General features: G+C 37.5%; 1 long non-coding RNA gene across 1 annotated transcript; it reads left to right on the top strand.

Moving 5' to 3' along the window:
- The first annotated feature begins 1,029 nt into the window (after positions 1-1,029).
- Positions 1,030-26,818, top strand: LOC135446447 (uncharacterized). The gene is made up of 3 exons (XR_010439811.1): positions 1,030-1,132; positions 25,400-25,516; positions 26,493-26,818. It is a non-coding gene; the product is annotated as an uncharacterized LOC135446447 (long non-coding RNA).
- The last annotated feature ends 1,051 nt before the right edge of the window (positions 26,819-27,869 follow it).

Here is a 27,869-nt window from a genome sequence, read left to right on the forward strand (position 1 = left end):
ACAGGCAAAATAACATTCATGCTTCACTGGAACTGAAAGGCTAGGGAAAATATAAAATGTTCACAGGATCAACGGCAAAATTTATTTTACACAGTTAATTTAAATTGATTTTACTGCAGTATGTTAGACTATTTTCTGGTGGCTAATATCAAAAGGAATAGATAACCATATGACAAGATATGGACTATAGTCACTGCTTTTTTTCCTGCTAGTAAGTGGCACAGATGTCTTGAGGAGCACCAGTTGTTAATAAACACTGCAATTTTATTTTTGTTTTAATTACTCTAGAAATAAGAAGCTTCTGAAATTTGCAGATAATGAACAAGCTACATTCATTTTAGTGATCCTCTCTGGATATATTTTGGGTGAGACTAAAAAGCAAAGTGCTTTTGAAATCTTAAGTGTGTGTGCAGCTTCCTCTGTTGTGATATGATAATTCATAAAATTAGACATGTTCTTAAATTCTCTAGTGACTTGGGCCTGCATGTTGCGATCTCCTCTGGTGAACAGCTTAAGGCTACAGAAAATCATCAAAGAAATTACAAAATGAGCAGAATTTCTATTACTTTGATCAGGGAATAATAGGGAAAACCAGAACGAGAGCTGTAACATTTATTTGAAGTAGTGGGAGGACAACTGTAGATTATGTGTATTACATATTTATCACTAATGTTTTTCTCAGCTATGTTTATTTGAATTTTCATTTTACATGTGTTTTTGTTATTCACGGGAACTTCAGGAAAAAGGTTTTTGTGACACAATATCTCCTCAGATTTTAAATGTCATTTATTCTTTGAAAATGTTACAATTTCAATCACACTTCTTAATTAAGCCTTTGTATGTTACTACAAATATGTGGAGGGTTAGAATGTAAGAAAATAGTGCAGAAGGAAATCTCACACCTGAGGAGTTGCAGCTGTACCAATCACCAGAGATTTAGGAACAGGCCTGCCCTTAATAGGCCACAGCTGTGTCCAATAAGGAGATGAGTGCTACAAAAGCGTGGGGTAGCTGGGTGAGGGGAGAGGTGGAGTTTGTTGGTTGTGCTGTGATGAGGGCTGGAATTTGTTGGCCGTACTGTGAAGAAGGAGTCAGTGCTGTGAGGAGCTGCCCATGAGAAATCACTGAGAAGGTATGGGAGCTTTGCAATACAGATACTAGAAAAGACATTTTCCGTGTATTTGAAGCCTTTAAAAATAGACCCATTCCTTGATTATGCTAATAAAATTTGATGAATATTTCATTTTAAATATTGATTACATATCTAATAAGTAAATTGAAATTTTGGTTAGAAAAAGGGAAATAAATCAGGAGGAGAGGATGGGACCCTTCAACATGAATCGTTATTTTCATAAACTTGTCAAACTGCTTCCTTCCTGCCCCCCTCATCTGATGTTCTCTAGGGCAGATGCCAGCTGGAAACTCTCTGTCCCCAGTGACACAGAGCCCCAGCCCAAGGGAAGGGGCAGGAATACACAGCAGAGCAGTGAATCTGATGTCAGCTTGCCGTTAGGTCAGATGAGGCTGCTTTGGAGGCAGCAGTGTCAGCAGAGGTGCTGAGCTGGCCACCAAGCTTACTCCTGTCTCCTTACTCCCCTCCTCCTTGGGGAGTGGGACAGGAAGTGAAGAAAGATCAGGAGCATGAGAGCTCATGTGAGACCCCATTCCTTTGCTCCAGACTCCTGTCCTTGCCCATTGCTGTCACTATATGTCACACTCCTTTCAGTGAGGCAGCAACCTGACTGGGTAGGTATCATAGATATTTTTGCCCCTGATGGAGGAGAGGAATGATGAAGAGGACTCCATTGATATCAGAGGGCTAATTAATTACTTTATTATCCTATATTATATTACATTACATCTAAACTGTATCTGCCAAGCACTCAACTGTGCAGCATCCCGTGACCGTCATCTGACACTCCTGACGCACACACATGGATTCAATTGGTCAGTGCATCAAAACACACCAGAATCCAGTTATCAATTCCCTTCAGGTTAACAACCTTTCATGATGCATTCCACTTGTGAACAGCACAGGAGCAGTAAATGAGATAAGAATTGTTTTCTCTTTCTCTGACATATTCTTACGAAGAATTGTGTCTTGCTTTTCTCTGTGAAGAGCAATGTGGTGGCAGGTAGGGCTGTCAGGGTTGCCAAGAGGACAAAGGTTCCTTTCTGCCCCTCCTTCCTCATGCTTTTCCTCTTCTCCAGTGTGGTGTCTCCATGGGCTGCAGAGATTATCCACTCTGCCGTGGACCTCCTCCCTCCTCCCAGAGGTGCCAGCAGCTTGGTTGAGCTGTGCACAACAATGGGCCCTTTGGAGCCAGCTGGAGCTGTCTGGAACCAGCTGCGTCCAGTGCAGGGCAGGCCCTGGCCTCTCCCCAGCCTCACCTGCAGCCCACATTCTGCTGCTGCTGTCCTGAAACGTGCCTCAGACACTGGAGATATGGGCAGAGCAGCCAGGATCTCAGCAGGTTTCACTCTGCAAAAAGTCTAAAATACTTTGCAAAAGTAAATCCTTGATTCATTTCCTGACTCAAAATATGTGAGACTAATCATGGTATCTCCATCTCAAAACACATTTGACATTTGTTGTGCTGTAGATTATACACAGTGTTTGGATAAGGGTTTCACTTTTTTTTTTTTTTTTTCGCAGTGGCTCATATCAGGAGGCTTTTTTTGTCCTCTTTTTCCCCTGTCTTCATCCTGCAGTGTGTCTGACTGGTGAGACTCCTCTGCCTGTGCCCCTTGTCTTCTCTTAGACTTCAGCTGTCATGAAGCAGTGAGGAATCAGGGGCACAGCTGCAGGAGGCGTGGGAAGGGCTGATTTACAGCCATCACTGTTACAGTCCTTTCAGAGGGCTTGAATATTTTCCAGGACATTATATAAATGGGAATTTTTGACATTCAAAGCATCAATAACTACTGCAGACTTTAGATACATTAATAACTGGCATGCTACCAGCTCTAAAATTGCTTATTAGTTTGGTCTAATTGTTTTATAGTATGAATTCTGGGAATGTAATCTGATAGAAGTGGTGAACAAGATACCTGGGAGAGGTGGTGCCATTGTGCAAGTGCTTTTGATGACAGTGCATGCTATGTAATTTTTGTCACTTATGAATGTGAGTCCTACAAATATAATATATACTCATTGAAAGAGCAACACTGAGAAATGTAGGTTTGTTGACATGCAATAGTGAGTTGCTTGCTCTAAGCTGATAGTGAGTTTTTCACTAAGTCTTGAGGCAGAGTTACTCAGTCCATACAGACCTATCCTGTCAGATTTTGATCTGTTTAAACAATGACCCACTAAACTTCTTGCCTGGGCTGGGATATCTGCTGAGACATCCCACAGGAGCTGCAGAGGGGCACCAAAAATCTCTTTTCATAAAGGAGTTTGGAAGCTTTGACTTTGGGAATTAAGGAACAGCTGTTCAGTACTACTGTAGTGAAAAGCTGTCTTGTCTTTATAAACATCAGAATGCAAATAATCAGCCAACATACAGATTAATAGATGTCACAGGCATGAGATGAGCAGCTAATTTCATGCCCTATGTATTAGCATAATTAGTTGTGATTTATTATAGGAGCCAAGCACAAAGCTCCTCACTGTGCAGTAAAATAGTGTTCACTGTCTAAAAGAGAGTCTGCTGAAGGTGCTGATGTTAAATACCCACAGCAGCAGTAGGTGCTCCTTCATTGGCTGTGCAGCAGGGATTGGTTTGTAACCGTGGCTTTGACATCCATGCTTAAGACATTGTAAAACTCAGTAGAATGGTCTGAAAGTGATACAGACTTCCGAGAATATAAGAAAACCATAACTCCCTGGATTTTATCTTTAATTTATTTAGGCTAAGGAAATAGAAACAACTTGTAAACAGAAAAACTAAATGACAAAAAAGTGAGAAACACAAGAAGGGAAACATAACTGAGACTTCCAAGGGGTGTGTCTGGGAAAGTGAGCTTGACTGCAAGTAACACAAAGCCTACCTGTTTTCCCATTCTGAATTTATTTTGGTTTATAACAACCAAAAAGGTGATAAAAAAGTAGCTATACTCTGAGGTGGGGCTCCTTTCCTTTTCTGAACTGGTCTACATTTGGAGGTTCCTATCTGCAGATATTTTGAAATCTTGACTATTTTCTTCTGGAAAAGATAACAAAGTCTGGACTTCCTCTCTAGCAAGCTGTCCATCTGTTAGTGATTTCTAATGTAGAATTATCTTGTGATCACTTGTGATCAGGTCCAAACAAAAGATGTATTTGTTTCGTACATACATTTTCATGCTTTATTTGTGACACATTAGTCTTCATTATTTGTGTTACACATTTACAGTTTTACATGCGGTGCTTTTTTTTTTCTGCTACTATAAAGTCTGTTTTTTAGGGAGCTGTCCTTGAAATATCTTGGTTCTGAGTTCATGTCTGGGTATCAACAATGAAAAGTCAGTTTTTGGCAGTCCTAGATGATGCCTTGTCTGAATCACTCAGCCACCACCTACACAGGTGACCGGGTAGTCATGCTGACTAAATAGAGCATCAAGCTGTGGGTGTTGTCAGCATGGCTCAGAGTAACTGTTGATGTCTGGGTGTAGTTCAGGGAGCCTGTTGTGTTTTAATCTTAAATTATTCATATGCTTGATCTGCAGCAAGACTCAGAAGTGTTTGCAGCTCACAAAGCAGAAACAGCTATCTGAAACTTTCCCACACAAAGACTTGTGACTTTTTTTGTTTCTAGGTTTTTGGATGACTGTCTGTATTGAATTAGAACTAGTCTGATTTAAGTTCTTCTCTTTAGGGGAGAACATGTTTTTTGTTGTAACTTTTTAAAGACAAAATTCCAGAACCTTTTCACAAACTAAATGGCATTTTTTAGCAACAACTGTAACTGAAAATTCAGGAGCAAGATTGTAGGTCTGTTGTAGTCTTTTACTAGTGAGAAATTTATACAAACAGATATCTTGTCTGATGGAATGAAAACAGCAAAGCTAAGACTGATGGAGAAGCAGAAATGGCATATATACTGTGGGTTTTTTCAGTAGAAATAGTTTACCTGCTTTGTTGTTCAAAAAGTCACTTGGTTCATATTAGGAAAATTATTTCTTGCTGCAGAAGAGCCCACAGAATGACTGTTGGATTGCCTTTATTCATATGCTGATGTTCTTCAGGTCTTCACCAAATCCCTGGACATAAATACAGAATGTAGGATGAACACTGCTCTGAAAATCATAATATACCACCTAGGAAAACTATTAAAGGCAGGTCAGAGCAGCTATTTCCCAGCATGACCATTTGCACATGGAGAGAACTGCCAGTCCATACATTTGCAATGTGTCCACTGCCAAGTGTCTACCATAAATCATAAATTATACCTACCATAAGTGTTTGTCTTTCCAAACACTCTCTATATAAGGAGCCAGAACCTGGGAGACTGGGTTAGCAGCTGGTTCATATCATGCAAACTGCCTTCAACTTCATTGCTCTAATGGTTTTAATGCCTAACTTGCCTAAAACAGATCACCCATTCAATGTTGTCTCCTTCTGAAAGCAAGGAGAGTGTTTTCATCAAAATACAGCTCACTATAAATGCATTAATTCCTTCAGCAGCAGTTTGCATTGCAAAATTGTTGAATGTGCATAAGTTCTTGTAGCTGCTCAGGTGCCACAGAGCATTTGTGGTTAGCTGTTGATTTAGTTCTGCCTTGTTTTGTGAGCACTGCATTTTTTTATTTCCCACTTGCACCAGCCACTGAAATAACTGTGAAAATAATTCATTGTGTCATGCATTTGGTGAGGTGTCTTTTTTCTGTTTTCCCATTTGTCAATTTTTCTAAGCTGGCAATTTTTCTAAGCTTTGTGAAACTATTTGCCCATAACTCCTACAAATGATGCCTAGTTCAATATGTCTTTGTTACTTATGCTTTTTTTTTTGTGTGTTCCAAATGCATGCCGTTTTGCTTTTAGTATATTTTATGCTAAGCCAGATGAACACAACTAGCAGAATGAAGTTTTGCATGCAAATATGTTTCAGCTCAATTGATCTGGAAGCATTCCTGACAACAAGCTCATTTCCTAGAACAAGCATAGAGAGGAAGCACAATGAGAAAAAGTAGCTGAAATTATTTTTCCTTTAAATGTTTAGTATTACTAGAAAATGTCTTTCAGAGTACAACTTCCAGTCCACCACTCCATCACTTCATTTTTTGTGGTTTTAATTTTCTTTCCAGCATCTTTCCAAGGCTTTGTCTGTCTCTAAGCTCCTAACGCTGAAGCTAACTATGAGTGTCAAGTGAGTACTATATGTGGCCCACCAACAAGCAGGAAATTCTTCCCAGGGGAAATATCTTTTTTAAAAACAGCTCTTCCTTTTGGCAGTGCCCTTCAAACTCTGCTGAAAGAGTTTAAATTCCAGGCTTTGCTTCTCTCAGCCCTGATCCTCACCCAAATCCTGACCCTTCAGCAGAGCTATAACCTGAGTGTTGCCCATCCACATGAAAAAGTTCTCAAGGCAGACAATATTTTGCACTTCTTCCCTTGGCCATTTCTATCCAATTCCATTTCTGCACCAGATCTAGGCTTTGGCTCTATTCTAAATTTATCCCTAATTCTAAAGCTAGAGCCTTGGCTAAGTGTTAGTCAATGGTCTCAGCTCTGGTCCAGGTGACAAGGTTGTCAGGGAGGAAAACTCTGTCCAGGCCACCTCTTAATTTGGAAGCCCCTGCCCAGTGGGGCCCTAGCTCTTGTGTCTTTCTGAAACAGCCCTAAAACTAAGCACTCTCCTGAGAAAAGATGGCACAGCTCACAGCCCTTCGGCCTCCACTTTCTGGCCCCACTTCAACCGCAACTCTAACCTTTCTCCTAAAGCTTGGCCAAACCTTAAACTCATCCCTAACCTTGAGTTCCAGCTCATTGGTTTTATCCAACATTTTCAATGATTCCCACTTTCAAGATTTCCCTCAGCAGACATTTCCCAGGTTTCAGCAAGGCTCCTCCTGTGGATTTGTTTGTATGGTGGTAGATCCAGTCACCCCTGCTCCAACAATCACCTCTGAGACACTGGCCACCCACTGGAGAAATTGTATTGTGATCTCAGGTAATTCACTGCCCACTTGAAGCACAGAGAATACATGCAATTTTTAATCAATATGATCAAAACTTTGATAATTGGAGAAGGCTGTGAAGGACAAAGAGGGGCTGAAGGAGTAGAACAAACTTGAGCCTTCAAGAGGTTAAACCACCTTACTTGGAACATAAACTTTCTGATCAGTCATGTAGAAGCCCCACAAAGAGCAAAAGTATTACAAACTAAATTAAACAAGCTAAAAATGAGGACAAATATTAACTTTCACCATAATCTCTGCTTGTACTGACTGGACATGTATAGTAGAAACATAACAAATACACCAACATTTTATAAAGATCTTCATTTTATTGTATGTTATTTTATGCAGGTTTCATTTTCTTTTCAAGGATAGTTGAAGCATAAAGGAGAACTTGTTTAATAGTTCTAGTAAACTAGGCAGCACTTGAAACAAAATTCCTGTGACTCCCAAATGCTCAGGAAAATATTTCAGTTGTTGATGCTCTTTTTGGGCTCATAAAGGATACTCTTCACTAATGGAACACTCCTTATTCAGAGAACTCGCCCCCCCCCCCTCCCCTTTTTTTAGCCCAGAAATAAGATGTGAAAAATTACTTTGGAAATTAGCAAGAGCTATTAATACTCAAGGGCAAGATGAAATTGCTTTTGCTGTGGCCATTTACTACTTCAATAGTATGTCCTACAAAAATATGGAATCCTGCACTGGCTGTCAGAAGCTCTTACCTACTCTCATGCAAGGCAGGGATAAAAATCAATTAAATTTCCTAAACACGACTAACACTTCTCTAAGAATGATTCATGCATATATTAATCTCTCCATTATTGGGATCCATAATAGTGATGGATAGTCTGTGTTTTGTCACTGCTTATATCTTTTCATGCTGAAAGCCTGCATGTAAGATTTTGACTACTTTTTGAAAGTAATCAGTTGGCATTTGACAATACCCTTCACTATATTTTTTGTCTTAAGATACAATAAAATCAGGTTAGAATTTACTGTTCTAACTTCATTAGTTCATTTTGTTTAATATTTCTGTAAAGTAATGAAAACACCAAGAAACCATCTACACAGTTTAAGATCACGTTAGAGATTTGATGGAAACCTGCTTAAAGATAAGTTATGACATAGAAAATGAAGCTGTTGCATAAATGCATATTTTTACTTTTAAGATTCTTTTCATTAAATTTTTTTTTTTTCAGATGGACTGTTAGACTTCCTAAAGTTTCTTGTTCTTTTGGACTGCAAAGTTTTATTGAACTTTTTAAAAAATTATTTTTTTCCAGTAACTTCAGGTATCAGCATGACTGACTAATGCCAAGTGATTAGTTAGGTCATTGAATTTCAGTCTTATGGCCTCTATTATTCTCATCAACTGTAGCAGAACTGCCAGTTTTTAAACACAAAGTTTAAAAACTAGACTGGATTACTCGAAATATTTCAAAGGCCGAAAGGAAAATAGTGTTACTACTGGATCTTACATGGCCTTTGTATTAACGACTGGCAGTATTACATTGTTATTTTTGCATACTGGTACTACTCAGTCTTGCTAGCTTAGCATTTCCTTGCATGAACTGTAAGGATAAAATCATTACTTTATATTCTAAAAGTCTCTTGGTGCCTGGCAGTCTCAGAGAACATTTTCTGGTATCTCTACAAAGCTGGTGCTGTTCATGTTCTATTTACTGGTGAACATGATTCCATGTAATCTGCATTATAATTTTCACTGTCTCAACATATTTCTCAAAGGGAATTGGTAATGTGTTTAAGAGATTATTTATGTGAACAGTAAGTAAGCATTTCTGGCAGTGATAGTATGGATGAATATACTGTAATAGTAATATCCTGCCCAGAATCTCTTAGAGTAGCCTAGCCATGGCAGATTAATGCTTTCTCAACAAAGTACTGAATTCCACAGATGGAAAAAAATTAGTGAGGGGGGGGTGGGGGGGAAATCTAACTGATTTTTAGCATACAAAGTAGTTATGCCACATGTTTTGAATCTTAGCCCATTTCCTTCAGTGGCATTCTTTACATTCTTTAATAAAAAAGCACAGATTGTTTATTTTTAGTTAGAACTGAAGCAGTTATTAGCAAATTCTGGTTAATGTCTAGACAAGCATTATATTTTGCTTTAAAATGCCCAAAGGACTTCAGTGTTTGTAAAATTAGTCACAGGTGAAGAGTTCTAGGACAAAATTTAAGAATCAATAGCCTGATATCAGATCAAGTTTATGATCTATGGAAAATCGCCAAAGAAAGACTGGTAATGAACAGGAGGGAATTTGGGGAATATAAAGCTGCCCATATACTCAAATCACAACAACTTTTGATGTAATAAAATGCCAACAATTTGGTTTTTGCCTAAAGACTGGTTGTGAGTTTGAGTGGCGTGCATGTGTGTCAGTGTCCTTGTACTACCAAAAATAGACAAGCTCACAGAATAAATATATATGAAGCACAGGTAGATATCAGTGTTGGTTTTAAAAAAAATTAAAGTATTTTCAAATAAATTATTTTTAGTAGCTGTTTTTCTTGTTTTTTTCAATTTAATCAGTGAACTAAAAAAATAATGCTTGTGTTAGACTGAGGATAGGTAGCTTTAAGGAGAAAGATAAGTCTGGTTTCACCTACAGAAATGCTATTTTACCTGGTACTTTAAAGATCCCTCAGATGTGTTTGGAAGTGGATAAAAATCATCCTCAATATAGATGAAAATACCATCAATCTTTGCATTTTAAATTTTTAGTTCAGTATATGTTTTCAACAATCTCCCTCTTGAAAGTTGTTATTACTTCCTTCTGAGGATTAACAGCTATTTAAATTTACTTTCTTTCTAGCTTCCCACTAATATGCTAATAGTAAATCTGAACCATCTGCCACATAAACAGAGAAGTGGAAAAACCTTGACAGTCTCTCATTTAACCAATTTACATAAGTTATTATTCATAAAATTAAAAATGTCCTTGAGTTACTTCGTAATTTTGTGGTCATTATATTTTTTCCCTAATCATCAGATACTTGCAATAAGAAGACAAAACTGCTGTAGAACAGTGTGTGTTTGTTACTCGTGGCAGAATGGTACTCATCGTTTAAGTAAATTGAGTAAATAGGTTAGTTGCACAAATGCTGGGGAGAATAACTTCTTAGGTTAGGGAGCATATTTGTTTCTGGCCCATGAGTGGTTAGTTTACCTGGGCCACTCTGTATGTTCTGTACAAATTGCTGCCTAATGGGCAGGCACCCATTAATGACTCTGGACTCATACAAGAGCTGTGCATATTTAAGAGAACAGTAACTTTGGTGTTACTTTTAAAGTAGCAAACAAAATTTAAACTGTCTGTAGGAAGACAAAATTAGTGGCAAATAGCATTTATTTTCAGCCTTTAAATGTAATGCAATAAAAAAATAAACCCACAATTTCTATACACCCACAGTGTATAGATTCACTGTGCATTATTTTTGCCTAACATTGGGCTTGTTCTGTTTCAGATTTGCTCTATAGACAGATATAGGAAGAAATCTTTGCAAAATTACAGATCATAACCTATGATCTGTAAAAGTGGCTTTAAGGTGCGTTAAAATATCTATAAAGTGAAGGAAAAATAATGAAAATTGATTTTAAAATAAAGAGGAACTCCCATGGAGAAACAATACAGTGTAAATTATTATTTTGTACCAACTGAAAATGTCTGGATTTCTACAGGGACGTCTTGTCAGTTTTAGTGACAGTTAAAATCACATTAGTTTCTTAAAATACTGACTGAATTTTGTGCTGATAGACTTTTTTTCAGTCAAAAGAGTGAAAAGGAGTGGGCCAGACTATTTTAAATGGAAGTTAGAATTAGTAGTCCATATGAAGAAAAAAAATGAAAGAGTGCTGAACCACAATATTTTACAGTAAATTAGAAATTAGGGAAAGAAAATGTGACAGTTTGCATGAAAAGAATGGCTTTTAAAAAATATTCTATTTCAAGCCAACCAATTTACCAAATGCTACATCTTGAAAAAGAAAAAAAAAGGTTATATACTGGGGAGTCCATAGCTTTAGTAGTCACATTCTAGTGTTCTGATTAATTTCACATTTTACTGACACGTCTGCCATCTTCTTTAGTTTATCTGCATGTCTGTCTCTCAGTCTTTTCTTCTTATACACCAGCTCCAAAATGGACGGGCAATTGTATTTCAGGCCTTCTTTTGCTACTTAATTGTCTCACAAATGGATCCTTTAAAGGATCAGATAAACTCAGGCAGGTGCTGCAAATCTGAGCTCTCCAACTTGCTATCAGTAATTTTATAGAGCCTAGAACAGAGTGCAGTGAGCTACTTCAGTTTCTTCAAAGAATCCCAGATTGGGTCAGGTTGGAAGGGAACAACAGAAGGTCATCTGGTGCAACCTCTCTGCTCAAGCAGGGTCACCCCAGAGCACATGGCACAGGATTGTGTCCATGTTCCAGTGCTTGGTCACCCTCACAGCAGAGAAATTCTTCCCCATAGTCAGGTGGAATTTCCTGTGCATCAGTTTCTGCCCAGGCCTGTTGCTTGTCACCCCTGACAAGAGCCTGGCTGAGCCTCTGACACTCTGCAGATGCTCACAGACATTGATGAGGTCCAATCTCAGTTTTCTCTTCTCCAGACTGAACAGGCCCAGCTCCCTCAGCCTTTCTTCATAAGAGAGATGCTCCAGTTCCTTAATCACCTTTGTTGTCTCCTGCTAAATGTTAACCTTGTTTTGTCCTGACAAACACACCTATAGTGATCAGAATAGAAGACATTTTCAAATACCTTAAAAAGTGGATGAAAAGGCTAGAAGTTTGATTCCCCTCTTGTACTGATTCTATATTAGTCATCTTTTCCTGTTTATAGTGCTGCAAGTGTAGTGTTATAGTGTAAAGATTTTTCCCTCTGTTTCTCAACATTCCAGACCGTCTACTGTAGTAATTTTGCATGTATATAATTTTGTTAAAAAGTAAAGCACACTTACTGAAAATTATAGATGAAAGAATGTGGAATCCCTATGAAAAAATTTAATGATTTAATGAAAATATTCAATATTTGCAAGGAGGGTTGTAGCAATGATTTTCTCCCCCCCTTTAATTTGTGTTTTTAATTGTTTTGTAAATTTTCCTTTGACTTGTCCATGTAAGTTGCAGTATATGCCTTCCAACTGATGAGCACAGAAACAACACACTGTTCCACAGCCAATCACACTTACTTACCTACAAACCTACTTAATTAGTCTATTAAAAATCACACAGGCTTTTTGGTCCTTCTCTGCCAAATGTAAATTCAGCTTGTACAGGGACAGGATCATGAAACATATTGCTGAGCACAAAGTGCTAACCTCAGTGTTGGAGCTGAAATTCTAACAGATGCATTCATTAATCTTCTGAAGTGTGTTGCCATGTTTGATTTCCCCTCTCCCTCTATGCAGTACAAGAATGAAACAACCTCCCAGAGTCTGTGTGAGATTTAAATAAGACTCCACCACAGTCAGGATGCCTTGCCCAATATTGAACACTTCCAGCTGAAGCCACTAGCTGCATAATTAGCTACCACCCATTAGTCTCCCTGACAGAGACTGCTGTGTGAATTCCTACTATCCTGGTTCATAAAATGGCCAAAGGACAAAAGAGTTTATTGGAAAATGAAGGGAGAATTGTAGGAATAGGCAGAGCTGGCTTGTTCTAGGTGGCTGACTTAGTAATTCTCTGAACCAAACCATCAAAGAGGAAGATTATTCTGAAAATAAAAGGTAAGTTGCACAAGGCCTACTTGATTTTTCTAGTAGTCATGGGCTAGTTGCTAGAGGTTACCCCAAGATTATGTTCTTACTGAAATTATTACAAAAACATACCCCTTTTTTCTCTGTAACTCCATAAGCTCATATTATCCGTGAGTTAATGATTTTCATTTATTTCATGCAGATTCTTTAAAATTTATCTCAGTTTTTCAGGTTTTTTTGGTGGTTTTTGACAGCAAAACATAGCAGTAGTTAGTTTCCTGTTTTTCTCTGCCATTTCCATAGTGCAGCTTTGACTGGACTCTAGAAATCTATCTTGAAAAGCAATGTCCTGTCATGCAGCTTTCCCTATTTATATGTTTGCACATTCACATCAAGGGCACAGTAACTGCAAATGTTTGTAACAATCCTATTATGTTTTGGAAAGATATTTGTCAACAGCATGTTCCATGCTGCTCTCTTTGTCAGATCAGTTGTTAAAGGCCATTTGAAGAAGTGATTTTAGTTCAATTCTGTGCCGACAAGATTCAATTTCACAGAATAAGCAGCACCATTATAACCGGTCTTGGCTTTGTGAGGAAGAGAAGGTCTGAACTCTTCCCCACTTAATCAGCAGGATCCTGAAAAGCAGGGTAATCTTAAAAAAAAAAAGGAAGTGTTTTCAGCACCACACTCGTGTTTGAGTCAATAAAATGATATCCTGGAACCTTTAGAAGAGAAGATCATTGATTAAACACATAATAAAGTGTGCAGGTGGGTTTTTCTTTTGAAGCATCATTTAATTAAATTAAGAGGAAAGTAGAGCAAGACAAACAAAAGGAGCTTACTTTTGGTACAGCATATAAATAAGTTGAGGAGCTTCTTGCAGCAGGATGTAGAAATTAAAAGTGGCTATTGAAATTCCTAGAAGAAAATCTATTAAAAATGTATGTACCTGTACAATCTTTAAAAGTCCCTTAATGTCTTACCTGTGGAAGCTATCAGAAATTTTCATCATGTCCTTCTTGTCTTAGCCCCTAGAGAAATGGCATTTGACATGCCTTGGAAGCATATATGTGATGACAGACCTTTGGTCTGACCTTAAAGACATGTTTTTTGGTCATAACATCTTAGAAAACCTGAAAAAGTAGTTTCTTAAATCAAGATATAACATTATTCAATAATTTAGCTAAGTATAATTACATCATTGGCAGTAAGATTTACTGTTATGGAGTTTCTTTCTAAAAATATAAACAAAAGTTATTAAAAATGATCAAAAATCTTATTCATTTATTTTTAAATTAATCTAAGTATGTATATATTTACTAGAATTAGTATCTCCAAGTAAAACTAAGTTGTCCTTCATCTGCAAACATCTTTTGTGAAGAGATTCACATACAATTCAGATAAGGAGCAGACATCTAGTTATTTGCTATTTGTATGGAATATGTCTGGGAGAACTCTCTCTTTTTATGCTCAATCTTTCACCCATTGGCTGAGAAAGAGTTGAGTTAGTTACAATTAAGATGTACATATGAAAGAAAAATCATAGCTAATTTATTCTTTAAAACAAAGAGGACCATTATTTAATTTTGTGGTTTTGGTTTCTTCTTGTTTTTCTTTAGAATTATCATAACTGTTTCAGATATTTATTAAAAAATTAATGATGAAATGACAGATCTCTCATAATCAACAGAGAAAAAGTGAACCTGGGAACTACCAAGTGCAATGAGCCAGCAGCACTGTGCTTCTCCTATAGATTAGTTGTTTCAAGACACATTTCATGTTATTTCATGGGCAGATTTATATTCCTCTTTCCTGTGGGCCTCAAGTATTTTTCTGTAGTTCCTCAGTATCCCAAAGGCTCATGTCTGAAATGTTTGTGCACTTTCTATGTTGGCAATTTGCAGTGTTTCTGCTAAGATGGAAAGTTCATTTTTGGGAGCCCTAAACTGAACAGGCACCTTGGGCAGGAGTTAGAAGTTAGATGACATTTGTGGAAGGCTATGTCCCATGTGGGTGTAGAAAAGGAGCTTGTGAAACCCTGTTCCCTTGTGGGTTTGTTAGAAAGCCTAAGGATGTGAAAGGAACCTGTCTTGCTCGCTCTTGGGTTTTGAATGCACCACGGCTATTCACAACTGTGGAAGGCCACAGCAGGATGCACAGGAGTTCAGGCAGATATTATCACCTGGGAAGTTATCAGTTGCAAACAGGGACTCAATTTCGGTTTTGCATCAAAATGGCTGTTTTCAGTTAGGAGAATTGAAGAGCTGTAGGACTTTAAAATAAGGTGGTATTTGGAAATCAACCCCAAATGTGAGGGTTTCAATTCAAAACACTATTCAATTTTTTGGTACACAGGGAGAGCCATAACCTGGCATGGGTGTGTGTGAGACTAAGAGACACTGGTTTATTACTTCATCCCTTCATTATACCATAATTATGCATTATTAATAGTTATGCATCTCTACACATACTTGAAATATGCAAACTGAAATGAATGTGTTGGAGCTGTTCTGTCACATGTGTGAGTGTTCAACATGGTGTTGCTTAGGGCTAACTTATTCTGCATAGGAGTAAGTAAAACTCTCTCCAATTGAAAGGGAGTTTTTGTTTACTTCTGACTTGTGCTTTTGCCTTTCAGTGTCTTTCAGCAGCACAATCAAGGCAGTTACCCATTAAATGTCAGATACAATAACTGAAAGTGTTCTTTTAAACCCACTGAGGAGAATTTTAGCTTTAATATGAATATAGGCTGGGACTAAACTCACCTGTCTTTGTACAGCATATGCATCTAAAAAAGAGCTAATTGTAATTTCCAACCCCTTCATTCAAAGTAGCTTCTGACTTGCTTAATTCTTTAGGGGTTATTTTGAGTGCAGATTGTATGAACCTTTTGCTCTGATCTCTTTTGTGTAGTGTTGCTTCCCCACTGATATAAACACTTTTCTCATGCCTGTCTGCCAGAGCCATCAAATATCTTTTGCAAATGAAACAATTGCCCAAGAACCAGTGGATTGTCAGACCTATGAATGAATGGTGGGAACCTGATATGGCATCTAATGGGAATGTAATAAGGAAGCAAAATTACTCCTTCAGAGAGAGCTCTGCAGTTCCCAGAATAGAACAAAAGCTCTGTTAGCTGCTACCCAGCCAGACAGCACAGCTTTAGAGAGCAGACTCCAGGAGAATTTTTCTGTAGGCTCTGCAGGCAATGCCTAAAACAAACAAATTTTATGGAGGTGTCAAGAGGTACACATGCGTAGCTAGAACTGATCCTTTCCTTTTTGTTAGCCTGCTAAATTTTAAGAACTTCATCTGCAGCTGGGAAGTAGTTTCCCAGTCTAAGACACCATAAAATATAAAACTTAAAAACCAGAAACTATTTTCAAGCAATATTGCAAATACAGGTGTATTCCATATTGACTTAATTTCTGGAGGCAAAGCAAAGTTCTAAAGCATTTCGTATTTTCACCATCTTTTCTCAAGCAGGAGTCACTTTAATCAATTCAATCTTACTTGAGGCACTGACTTATCTGTGTCCCTTCTCAGACACTATCTATCAATAAAAATACTTTCTCCAGATCTGTTATGCTACCTTTCAGATGTGACAGTGTATTTGTTGTGTCTTCTCCAGCTTCAGTGATTTCTAGTGATGTCTTCTGTCAGTTTTTTATGACAGGATCATAAGGAAAAGACCTAAATTTTCAGACATTCAAGTGTCATTCCTTTGGAATTGAAAGTTTGTGCTGAGGACATTTAGGCTGTGCACAAATGGCTCAGGAGATTATCTTCTGCCCTCATACTTTTGTGAGGAAGCTGAAACAGCAGAGCCCAGTAATAACAACTAACAGCAGAAAAACAGACAATTGGACTGATACAATCATTTACTTCTTGTGCTTTACTTTTGTTGCTGATGGGTTAGGGAAGGGATTGTGAAAACAAGGTGCTAGACTGTATCCCAGATATTTATTGTTCTTTCTGTACGTAACAAGTTAAATTCCTTTGTTTAAATAATACTCCCATGAAACACAGTAATAGGTGTACTTACCTTTAACAGTACCTGCACACATGAGAAAACTACGTCTAGCAAACAGAGGGAAAAACTGCAGTGCAGGTATATTTTCTCCTCGGCTTAGAGGAAGGGAAACAAGAGCATATTATTAAAGCAGCTTCATATTCGTTATTCTCAGGGCAGAGGATCAACACTAGAGAATGCAGAAGTCAGTACAGTTTTAGAGCAGGTCAAGGAGCACAGGTTAAGGCCAGGGACAGCACTCAGCAGTGATTCTGTGTCTGTGCTTGTTTTGCTGCTCGAGTTACTGCAGAGGTTCCTGCAGTCCCCTCCTGCTCACCCCCTCACCTGACTGCCTTGTCGGGGAGAGACCTTGCTGCTGGTGTCACAAAGGTCTGTCGTGCATCTGAAAGGAAGATAAACAGTTCTCACTACCTTCTTCTGCCAACAGGACTTGAGGATTTAATTCCCCAAGAGTCATATAAACTCTGTCCTCAACAATTCTTTTTCTCTTTGTTAATACTGGCAAATACTTGTGGCTATCAAAGGCCTGGAGATCACTGTATCTACAGTGAGTAAATACAGGAATTAATACTGACCTAAAGCAGCATTTTATTAGCTTGTAGCTTGAAAAGTGTTTACTTTGAAACAAACATTAAATATAGCATGCTGGTCCTCCTTCCAGAATGGCAGTTCAGGGTTTACCATGTCACACCTGTAGCCATGTGATGACCTGATCAGAGAGTTTCTTATGTTCAAAAGACTCATAAAATGCTGGAAATTAAGCAGAAACTATAAGAAAATGTTTTTAATTAAATAATAACTATGTAGAAAGTGGCTACATAAATGTTGAAATATATTTATGCAATAAATATTGAATGTGATGGTGTGCACAGGGGTCTCATGTTAAGGGAATGGACAAGGATCTGACTCCATGTTTCAGAAAGCTTGATTTATTATTTTATAATATATATTACATTAAAGCTGTAATAAAAGAATAGAAGAAAGGATTTCCTCAGAAGGCTAGCTAAGAACAGAATAAGAAGGAATGATAACAAAGGTTTGTGGCTTGGCTCTCTGAACCAGCTGGGCTGTGATTGGCCATTAATTACAAGCATCTAACATGGGCCAATCAAAGATTTACCTGTTGCATTCCACAGCAGCAGGTAATCAATGTTTACATTTTTTTCCTTAGGCCTCTCAGCTTCTCAGGAGGAAAAATCCTAAGGAAAAGATTTTTCGTAAAAGATGTCTGTGACAATTGAATAAAAAAAACATTAAATTACAGTCCAATTTACATTGTTTTATCCAGGTGTAAAAAAAGAGCAATAATATTCAGCTATACAGTTTAGTTTCTTAAAAACAAAACTAAAAAGGGAAAGAAGTGAGGTTTTTTTTTGATTTCCATGATCCTGAACATAAATGCATCTTCAAACATCAGGTTTACAGTGCTTGCTAAAGTTCAAGAAATCTGCATATTGGACCAAGTCATATACTGCTGAGTAAGAACACAAAAATAATTATTCAGAATGACAATATGTAATGCACTAGAGAAATAATATTGATAAACCAAAAAGATTTAGGATCAGAACCATTAAAATGTCGTGTTGGACACTATGGAAGTCATGGAGTGATCTGTCTTTGTTTATTAGGCTCTCAGAAAGACATCAATCTGGTAGAGTACAGCTAAAATATTCCCCCACGTGTCAAAACCATACGTGGTTAAAAGGGCAGCAGGAGGTGTGTGTGTGGACATAAATAGACCTTCCCACTGTGAAAACTGCTCTCCACTGGGTAGGGGTTTGTGCTGGGTGGATTGCAAACTCTTCTTCCCTGGAGGATAATGAATCTGTCACAGTATGTGATACTTCTTTGTTTTGTAGGAACAAACCAGATCTCTCTTCATACCTGATTCATGTCTTATAAAAATAAATGTTTCTCTTTTACTAGGAGTATTTTTCTCAAAACAATTTTGTCCTAATTCATAGAATGATTCCATAGAATGCTTAGGGTTGAAATGAACTTAAAGAACATCTAGTTCCAGCACCCTGGCCCTGGACAGAAGCATCTTTTACCCAGACCAGGTTGACAAAACTCCATTCAGCCTGACCTTGAATAATTTCAGGGATGGGGCAACTTCAACTCCGGTTAACCTGGTCCAGTGCCTCATTCCCCTCACAGTAAAGAATTTCTTCCTAAGATCTAAGCTAAACCTGTCCCATTTCAGTTCTGAAACCATTACCTCTTGTGCTGAGACTGTCTGCTCATATAAAATGTCCCTCTCCCTCATTTTTATAAAGTCCTTTGTGGTAGTAGGGGGGATTGAAGTTGATGAGAATGAAATTTGTCTGATCTTTCTTTATGTCGTCTTAAAATACTTAAAGGCTGGAAGGAGGACTCCTCAATGCCTTCTCTTCTTCAGGCTGAACAACCCCAGCTCTCTCAGCCTCTCTTTGTAGGAGAGGTGCTCCAACCCTCTTATCATCATTGTGGCTTACTCCACATCTGCTCTAATGGGTCGGCATCTTTCTCGTTCTGAGCTGGATGAAGCACTCTGGGTGGGGTCCCCCCAAAGCAGAGCAGGGAGGGAGAATCATCCTCCTCACCCTGCTGGTCAGCCCACTCCTGGAGCGGCCCAGGATGCCTCTGGGCTGGGAGTGCACACTGGTGGGACACGGCCATGCTTCACCCACGAGAACCCCCAAGCCCTCTCTGCAGGGCTGCTCTCAAGGGTGTCTTGTTCTGGGCTCGTGTCTGGGATTGCCTGACCCAGAAGCAGGATGTTTCACTTGTACTTGTTAAACTTTGTGAGGTTCTTGTGAGCCTCTTCTCAAGGCTGTCCAAGTTCCTCTGTAAAACACCCTAAAAACATCCTGTTTTGTCACCTGCACTGCTCAGCTTTGTGTCATCTGCAAACTCACTGAGAGTGCCCTGGTCTCACTGTCTGTGTCATCGATGAAAATATTGAAGAGCACCAACCCCAAGACAAAGCTCATAATTCTGAGCAACAAAAATGCTTTCTGTATTTAACATCTAATTTAACATCTGCTATATTTCAAAAGGAGATTATTTTTTCTCTTTTACATTGTAGGACTCATGCATACCTTCTGTACTCATGTAAGGGTTTAGTCTTCTCTGTTGTAGAATCTGAGTGTATACCTTTGTAAATACTTTCTTCAAGTATTGTTTTTCTGAAATAAAACCTGCTTTAGTAGGAAGGCAACTCAGTGATGCATTCAAGTGCAAAATATCCACAACGAATCATGTATTGATAGCTACTGTAAGTGACAAATATTAAAATTATGTGCAATTTTCAACATACTTCACTTAGAGTATATTTCAGATTTTAAAACAGAAACCTTGATGGATCAAAATATTACATATCTGAAGGGCAGTTCAAAGTCCCATGGGCAAAAGAATTGTTTATATTGTTAGCATACAGATCATGTTTGCAGTTAGAAAATTGTTTATGTTTTGTTGTATCTGGGTATTTTGAGTAGTAAACCTGTCCTTTCCTGAGGGTCGTGCAATAGGCTTGTTAGAATTAAACTTAAAAAGAGCATTTAGGTTTCTTTTAAAAAAAGAGTAAGCTAAGCAGACAATGTATATTAATAATAGCTTAAGCATGTTGACACATGTAAGCACGTCACAACATGACAAAAATGTACATTTGGGAGACTAAAAATATTTGTCTGTTAAATGTTCTGCTTGCTTTCTTATGAAAAAGCCGAGTGTGGTGTATTTGTCATGCGTATATCTGTGTATGTATGGTTTATGTAGCTATACTTTTCCATTTAATAAAATATTAGATCTTCAGCCACTGAGATTTAATTGAATATGTAATCACTTGCATCTCAGCAGGAATCAGAAAAAAGCCAGAGAATTAACATTGAAGTCAAGGAGATATTGAACACTTGAGAATATCAAAAAATCAGTCAAGTAGGGTCTCCAGATGACTGTGAATTGGGACATTTCTGTGATCAGAAAGAAATATCCCTGTTAAAGAAAAGAGGCATGGCATCAGATGATTCTTTAAACTTTGCTTTTAATAGCTTTCTAAAGCACTGTTTTGTAATAGGGTTAGCTTGAAATGTCTTTTTGAGGAAAAAAAAAAAGATAATTAACACAGATAAAGGCTTAGAGAGGCTTGTGCTGCAACTGTTGAAACTGAAGAAACAAATATCTAGTCATTCTCTAAGGTGGCCCAACAGAACAGGAAGTATTACATGGAAAATTTAGTTGGTATGGAAGATAAACAACAGTATTTAATTACTCAGCAGTTCTCTTTAAGAAATAATGACAATACAATCAAAAATTTGTATGCATTAATTCCTTTGAATTTGTATGTGTTAATTCCTTTTTCTGTTTTCAACTCCTTGCTTTCTTTTCATAGTTGTGATATATGATGTCCACGGTTATTTTAGTATTCCCAAAGCATTTTCTACTTAGTGTCTTGGCAAAACATCATGATTTTGACCAGTTTGGCTGTTTTCTGAAATCTCAGCTCACAACAGATGGTGAGCCTCAACTGCTGCATGAAACAGGTAAAAACCCCAAACTTAAAAACCTATGACCCCTTAAAATATTGTTGGCAGTTTATCAAAGATGCTTTTCAGACAACAGGTATTCTTATCTTAATTTCTTTTTAATATTAGTGAATCTGTATATTCACTAATATTTTAATATTAGTGAATCTGTATATAATGGAAGTTGATTGCTGTTGACCAACATTGTTATCCTTTTGATTTTTATGGATTTTAATTCTTGTTCCAAATATATCCTCTGCAGCATAATGCACAACACCTTCTTGTAACTTGGAGGGTTGCAAGAGAGGTTTTGGGATAACTGGGGTTTTATTTTCTAAATAAATAAACAGATTAAATTTTCATGTTTTATAGAATTTGTTTACTATATGGTACATGCAGGACTGGGACCAATGCAAGCACAATAGGCTGGAGAGAGCAGCAGATATAGGTTCAAGAGGTTGTAATTGGGATGGGTGTTTTGGATGAGTGATATGTTTACCCTTGGTGCAGCAGCAGTTCTTGGATGAGCTGCTTGAAGGCAGCCAGATTCATACTTTTTCTCTCAGCATTAATGAGATTAAATTGCTATCTATTTTGTTCCTTGGTGATGTAGAAAAGAAATTCAAACCTTGATTGCTCTGATAGTGGTTGGATGTGTGAAGGAGCTCTGACTAATTATGAAGGAGTGGGATACACAGTGCAATTGTAGGGGGTACAGAGAGCTGCTGTTTGATGTTTTCACCCCTCGTAGGATTGCACCATGGGCTGTGCCTCTGGACCTTCTTCTGTTTTGTCCTCCTTACTGCATGTTCTTGCTTTTGTTACTCATGCTCTTTATCCTAGTCCTTTCACCAAGCTTCAGAACCTAGAAGTAAAACTCACCAAATGGACTGACTGATTGTCATAGATAACTTCTTTTTAAGGTGGCATTAAGACTTTGAATCCTGTAACTTTTAAAAATGTAGAGCTGAAAAACCTGACAGTAAGCAGTCAACTAGGACATATTTCATCTGCTTTTTTCTTTTTCTTTTTTGTAATGTCAGAAAGGAAAGTTACATCTAATTACACCTTCAAGTATGAAAGCATTTAGCTGATTCATTTAATGAAAGCCTCTTAGAAATTTTGCATCATGTTCAGCAGGACTGTATGAGAAAAGTGTCAATATGTACTAACATTTCCAAAGCAGAAGTTTTGCTTAGAAACTGGAGACAATCAGTTACCTATTTCAGTTTACAGACCCTTTAAAAGAGGGAGTGAAATCTCCTTAGCAAAACAGTGTTACAAAATAAATCACTGAAGTTTGAAAATAGTATAAATCTAGTTTTCTGTCTGCACTCTCTGCAATGTTCCTCTCTGAAAATCTTCAAAAGTACCTGAAGGGCTGAAAATTATACTAATTAAACCAAAATGTTACTAAAATTTGTGATTTTAGTAGAGTAAGTTATTTCTGGCCAGAAGTGACACTATACAATCTGAAAGCAAATAATGTTGACTTAGTTATAAAACCACACAAAAACCCTCAACAACAACAAAACCCCTAAAATATCTTGGTCCTCCTTCATGAAAACACTTTTAACTGGTAACAGTTGGATCAATCATTCCTTTGTAGATATGGACAAATGAGTGGGTTGTGTTATATTTCTTGCTGAATAAAAAATCTAACTAGTACTATGTTCCTTAGAGGCACGTCAAACCATTCCTAGTAAAACTATGGGAATGCCAAGCAGTGGATATTTGGATAGGTCCTTCATTATCTTCCTAATGGTTTTCATTTCAATAACTGTAATCATAATTTAGTCAAATGATACTTAAAACAACCTGAGTAGCAAAGCAACATACCAAATAAAATCACCATTTGGTGGCAGGCTATGTGACTCATGTGAATGCTGAGCACTACAGACAGTGTCAGGCTGGGTAAAGCTCACAAAGTTCATTCTGCTGTGGCCAATGTGAGCATGCACAAGCCAGTGGCATATCCATGTAGCTGGGGATCTCTGTCACAGGAAGCTTTATGCACTGAAATCCCTACACGGAACCACCTGCTGTTTGCATGGCTGTACTTTATTCAGCAACATAACATGAAATAACAGACACAACATAATACAACATAGCAACCTAGCCTTGAACAAGCACTCCAGCTGTCACTGAGAACATTCTTTGCCGTTGTTTGTGAGTGTGATGGCATCACCTTGCTCTGCTATAATCAGGACTGCAGTTGTGTAGGGTTTCTTGTAACAGCACTGTGAAAAAAATGATCAGCTACTGCCATTTTATGTGAATATAATGAAACAAAGTGAACAGGCCAAGCCTCAAATGAACTAACGTGCTCCCAGTGAACCTGCTTCTGATGCAGAAGGATCTGAAAGTGAATGTAGCCTTTAGGAACTCCATAAAATATTTATAGTATCTTGTTCTTTATTTATCAATGCCACCAGCAACAAAACACTGCTTCATTTTACAGAAGCTCCATTTATATAGCACTGCATAAGAGAAGCAAGCAAAAGCCAATGAACAGAGAAATAACCCTGACTGGTAAAATGGGATTTGAACCATAAAGTGGACAAATGCAGCTCTGAAAACAATTCTAATCTTTGAGCTGAACCTATACATTATATATTTATATGCATGCACATGCCACTTATATCATGCTCTTACCCATTAGAAACAAATCTGGGTATGGTATTTTTGGTTTGATTCTTCTCATTGCTTGTGTAAAATAAGTGACTTCTGTTGGGATAAATTGTTTCACTATAAACCCTTTATGTAGAAAAAAAAAAGAATATTTAGAATTTCTGTCAGATCACAGTGGCCATCTGCATTTGCACATATCCAATCCCAATGGCTGGCAATAAAGAGCTCATTTAAAAGCATGAGGAGAAGGAAAAATGCTCATTCAGAAAATACTCAGTGTTGGCAAGTTTGTGAATACTAGAAATTTCAGACATGGCATTTGCATTTCAGTTTATTCATTTGACCAAAGAGCACACAAAATTAAGGAAAATGGGAAGAATTTTTGTGTGTTGCTTTAATATTTAATTTAACTATTTAAAAAGAAAAATAAAAATGCGGCTGAAATTAACTTCAAACCACAGAATAACTGTTGTGGATGGCCTTTGATGTTCTTGCTTAGCAGAGAAAGGATTCACTTCTGATTCCTCTGTACCTTTGCAGTACTGACCGCATGAGTCACAGGCAGGCAGAGAACACATCACCATCTATCATGCATAATTTATAAGATGGAGCACCGAGAAGAAATAATATTCCGAATAGCCCTAAACCTCATCCTGACATTAGTTCTTATGTCTGAACTATTTTTTAGAACTAATTATTCTTTCTAAGGTAGATATGAGCTAACGTTTTACATCAAACTGTCAGATCGTACAGGAATGCAACATTCCTATGCTATTGTTTTTGCTCCAAAGGACCGACTTCCAAAAGAAAAGAAAAGCAAAATCTCATTTTATTGCCATTTATGAATGTTTTGAAATGCCTACCATTATTTTAGGTTTTTTTAGATGTCTGTTTTTGTTGGGCTAAACAACATTCATTTTCTGTTTTGGTGGAAAGTTTTGATCAGTTAGAGAGAAAAGCACATGAATTGTTAGGAAAACTTTCTGGGAACTCCTCCCATGATGAAGAATTGGAGGATTATTCTGCTGATTATTTATGCTGTGTTTTGTAGAATGGCTTATTTTAAATAGAGCAAAAACCCTGACATAGCTAAAACTTTGCACAGTTCCCTGAGCTGCTTTTATGCAGTCAGTGTCTTTTAAATACTGTTATATAAGATAGCTCTCATCCTATTTTAATGGTTAAGACTTTTGAAACAAGCTCTTTTGACAGTGTAGAATACATTTTGAAAAATCAGATAATCAGATCTTAGGAGGAAGTTTCTGCTATGTAGGTTCAGGATATGTTAGTTAAGTGGTCTTTTTTCCTATAAGACCCACTACCTTTTACCAATGTTAGTCCTAGAGAGGAAATCTTAGTTATTTATATTCTGGAGCAAATAATAATGATTTTGTTCATTTGCAGATTGTGTGTCCATCTGGTCTTTTCTAAGGTAGGAAAAAAAGCTGCAGAAGAGGAATGAAAGCATCTTTTGCTCCGGTTGTGATGGAGAAAAAAATCTCAAGAGAAAATAAAATGAAGGTGAGGGCTTACATTATGCTGGCTTTTTTTTAAAATGTGTGCCTGGAAATAGCTTGTGTTCTTCTCCTGCTACCATCATAAGCAGAGATGAGAAGAAGAGGTCCCTCATCTCTTTTGAGAACAGTAGTGATGCAGTTTAAACTTAGCAGCTCTCTAGGTAACACTGTCAATTCTGCTTTGACAATTAGTGATGAAGGAAAGTGTCCTGAAGCAAGGGATGTGAATATTTCAGTAGGTGGCATTGTCTCCACTAAGTCAGTGTTGCTAGAGGGCATTTTGGTGATGGTGTTTCAAAATGTAAAGCTGACATCCTGGTCTCTTGTAGCTGTTGAGATAAAAGCCAGTGATATTTTTACAGAGATGAATAATATTAGGGAAATCTACTTGTGATTTTCTTCATCTTTAGTTAATGTAAAATGAGGTGAACACATGCTCCTAAATACCTTTACTCTTTACTCTTTTCAGTGATGTATGCACCTGTAGTGCAGGAGCTGCACTTAATTAACATTAATATTGAATTTATATCTTTAGACTAATGGAGAACAATTAAAGTGAATCAGCAATTTTATCAGGATTTAAGTAAACAAAGGTCTAGACTGCAAAGAAAGGACTTAGGGAAGAAAAACAGTCTGCACAAATGGCTGTTATTAGGCCCTTATGAGGTTTCATTCTCAAAACCTTTAAGCTGGTCTCTCCTATCATAACTCCTGCCCTCTCAACATTTTTATCTGAACAGTTTGTCAGTCTGTGTTGGAAGAATGGGCATTACATTTACTTTTACCCTCTCTTATGAAAATTGGTTTATATGTTCTCAGTGTATTGGGCAGAAAGTCACCACTTAGATTGTCATTCTGCAAAAGCAGCCTCAGTTTTTAAAAATCCCATCTATTCCTGTGTACAAAGCAGCAACTGACTGTAGTGTAACCATGGAGACCTGCAGCAGATTCAGCAGTTGATTTTAAATCTCATGTTTCAGACCAGAAAATGTTAGATACTGTGCATCGCAGAGGTGACAAAGCCAGCCCCAAGGGAGGGCTGCTGGATGGGCAGCATGCTGGAGGCCCTCTGGAACTGCTGGATCCAGGTCTGCTCTCAGAAGGACGTTCACTGTGTCAACATCCATGCATGCCAGGCAAAACCTGGGACCAACCATAGATTTGAAGACTGGAAAATCTCTTGTGCTATTATTTGATTTTCAAAAATACCTAGAACCCTGGCTCTGACATGGAAATCCACATTTTATCTTCCCTTGCAAGAGACCTACCCCTACCAGTCTTTCTAGTGAATAGATGTAAATTGTAAGAAGACTATAGAATTATATCTTGTAGTTATATGGCCATGAAACTTTCCTTATTAATAGAATATGTCAGGGCTGGACTCATCATACTGATTTCAGTGTTGTTGCATTACAGGTACATTTGATCTTTATATAAATATTTTTGTACACTATGGCTGTATATCTTTTCCACATTCTTCCACAATGTTCTCCTATCTTAGCAATTTTCATTAGAGAAACTTTGCTTAGATCAGGTCATAAATGGATAGCTGCTTGAAGTAATAGCTCCAATAGGATCTCTGTGTTAGTTATATTGTGGAAGAAATAGCTTCTGGATATTCCTTGTGGGGTATGATCAGAGTTAGGGATCAAACAGTTTTAAACAGTGATTCACCATGAGAAGCTATGCAAAATCAAGGTTGTTTAAACAGCATAAAACCAGAGATACAAGTCAGGAATTGAAAATAGCCTAGCTGATGAGAATAAAATAAAAGTATTTGGATAAGGGAAATACAGGGCATGGAAATTATAGGATCTTTTCTTTGCCAAAACTGACCCTCAGTATATATCAATCTTATTTCTCTATTCAAGCAGCAGAGCTTTCAGCATTTGGCTTGTCTTATCAGTATCATCAGGTCTGATGTTCCAGTAGGTGATAAATAGCTGTGCTCCTTTGAAGAAAAGAGATATATTGATACTTGTGGCTAACATTTCTTCTGTATATAAGAAAGCTGTATTACTGAACAGGACAAATGGCTCTTTAGAACATAATTTCCTAATTGACTCCTGAATAGCTGATGTTGGAAAGAAAAGGTTACTCTTGAAGATCAGGGTCTTATCTATGTATACACATTTGAGGTTTCAATCCCTGAACTCTAAGAAGACTATTTAGAGCATGTACAATATCTTTTTTTGCCCTTCCTCTTTCATTTTTAGATCATTCTTAAGTGTCCAATCAAATATTTCTTTGCTCTCCACTACAGTCTATGCACAGGAAATTCTATATTTTGTTTTATGTGGGTAGAAAAAAGCATCTGCACCCACTATTCTTCTCTGATTCTGCTCATTGTAATACAT

The sequence above is a fragment of the Zonotrichia leucophrys genome, chromosome 4 (genome assembly GCF_028769735.1).
Source record: "Zonotrichia leucophrys gambelii isolate GWCS_2022_RI chromosome 4, RI_Zleu_2.0, whole genome shotgun sequence".
Taxonomy (NCBI): Eukaryota; Metazoa; Chordata; class Aves; order Passeriformes; family Passerellidae; genus Zonotrichia; species Zonotrichia leucophrys.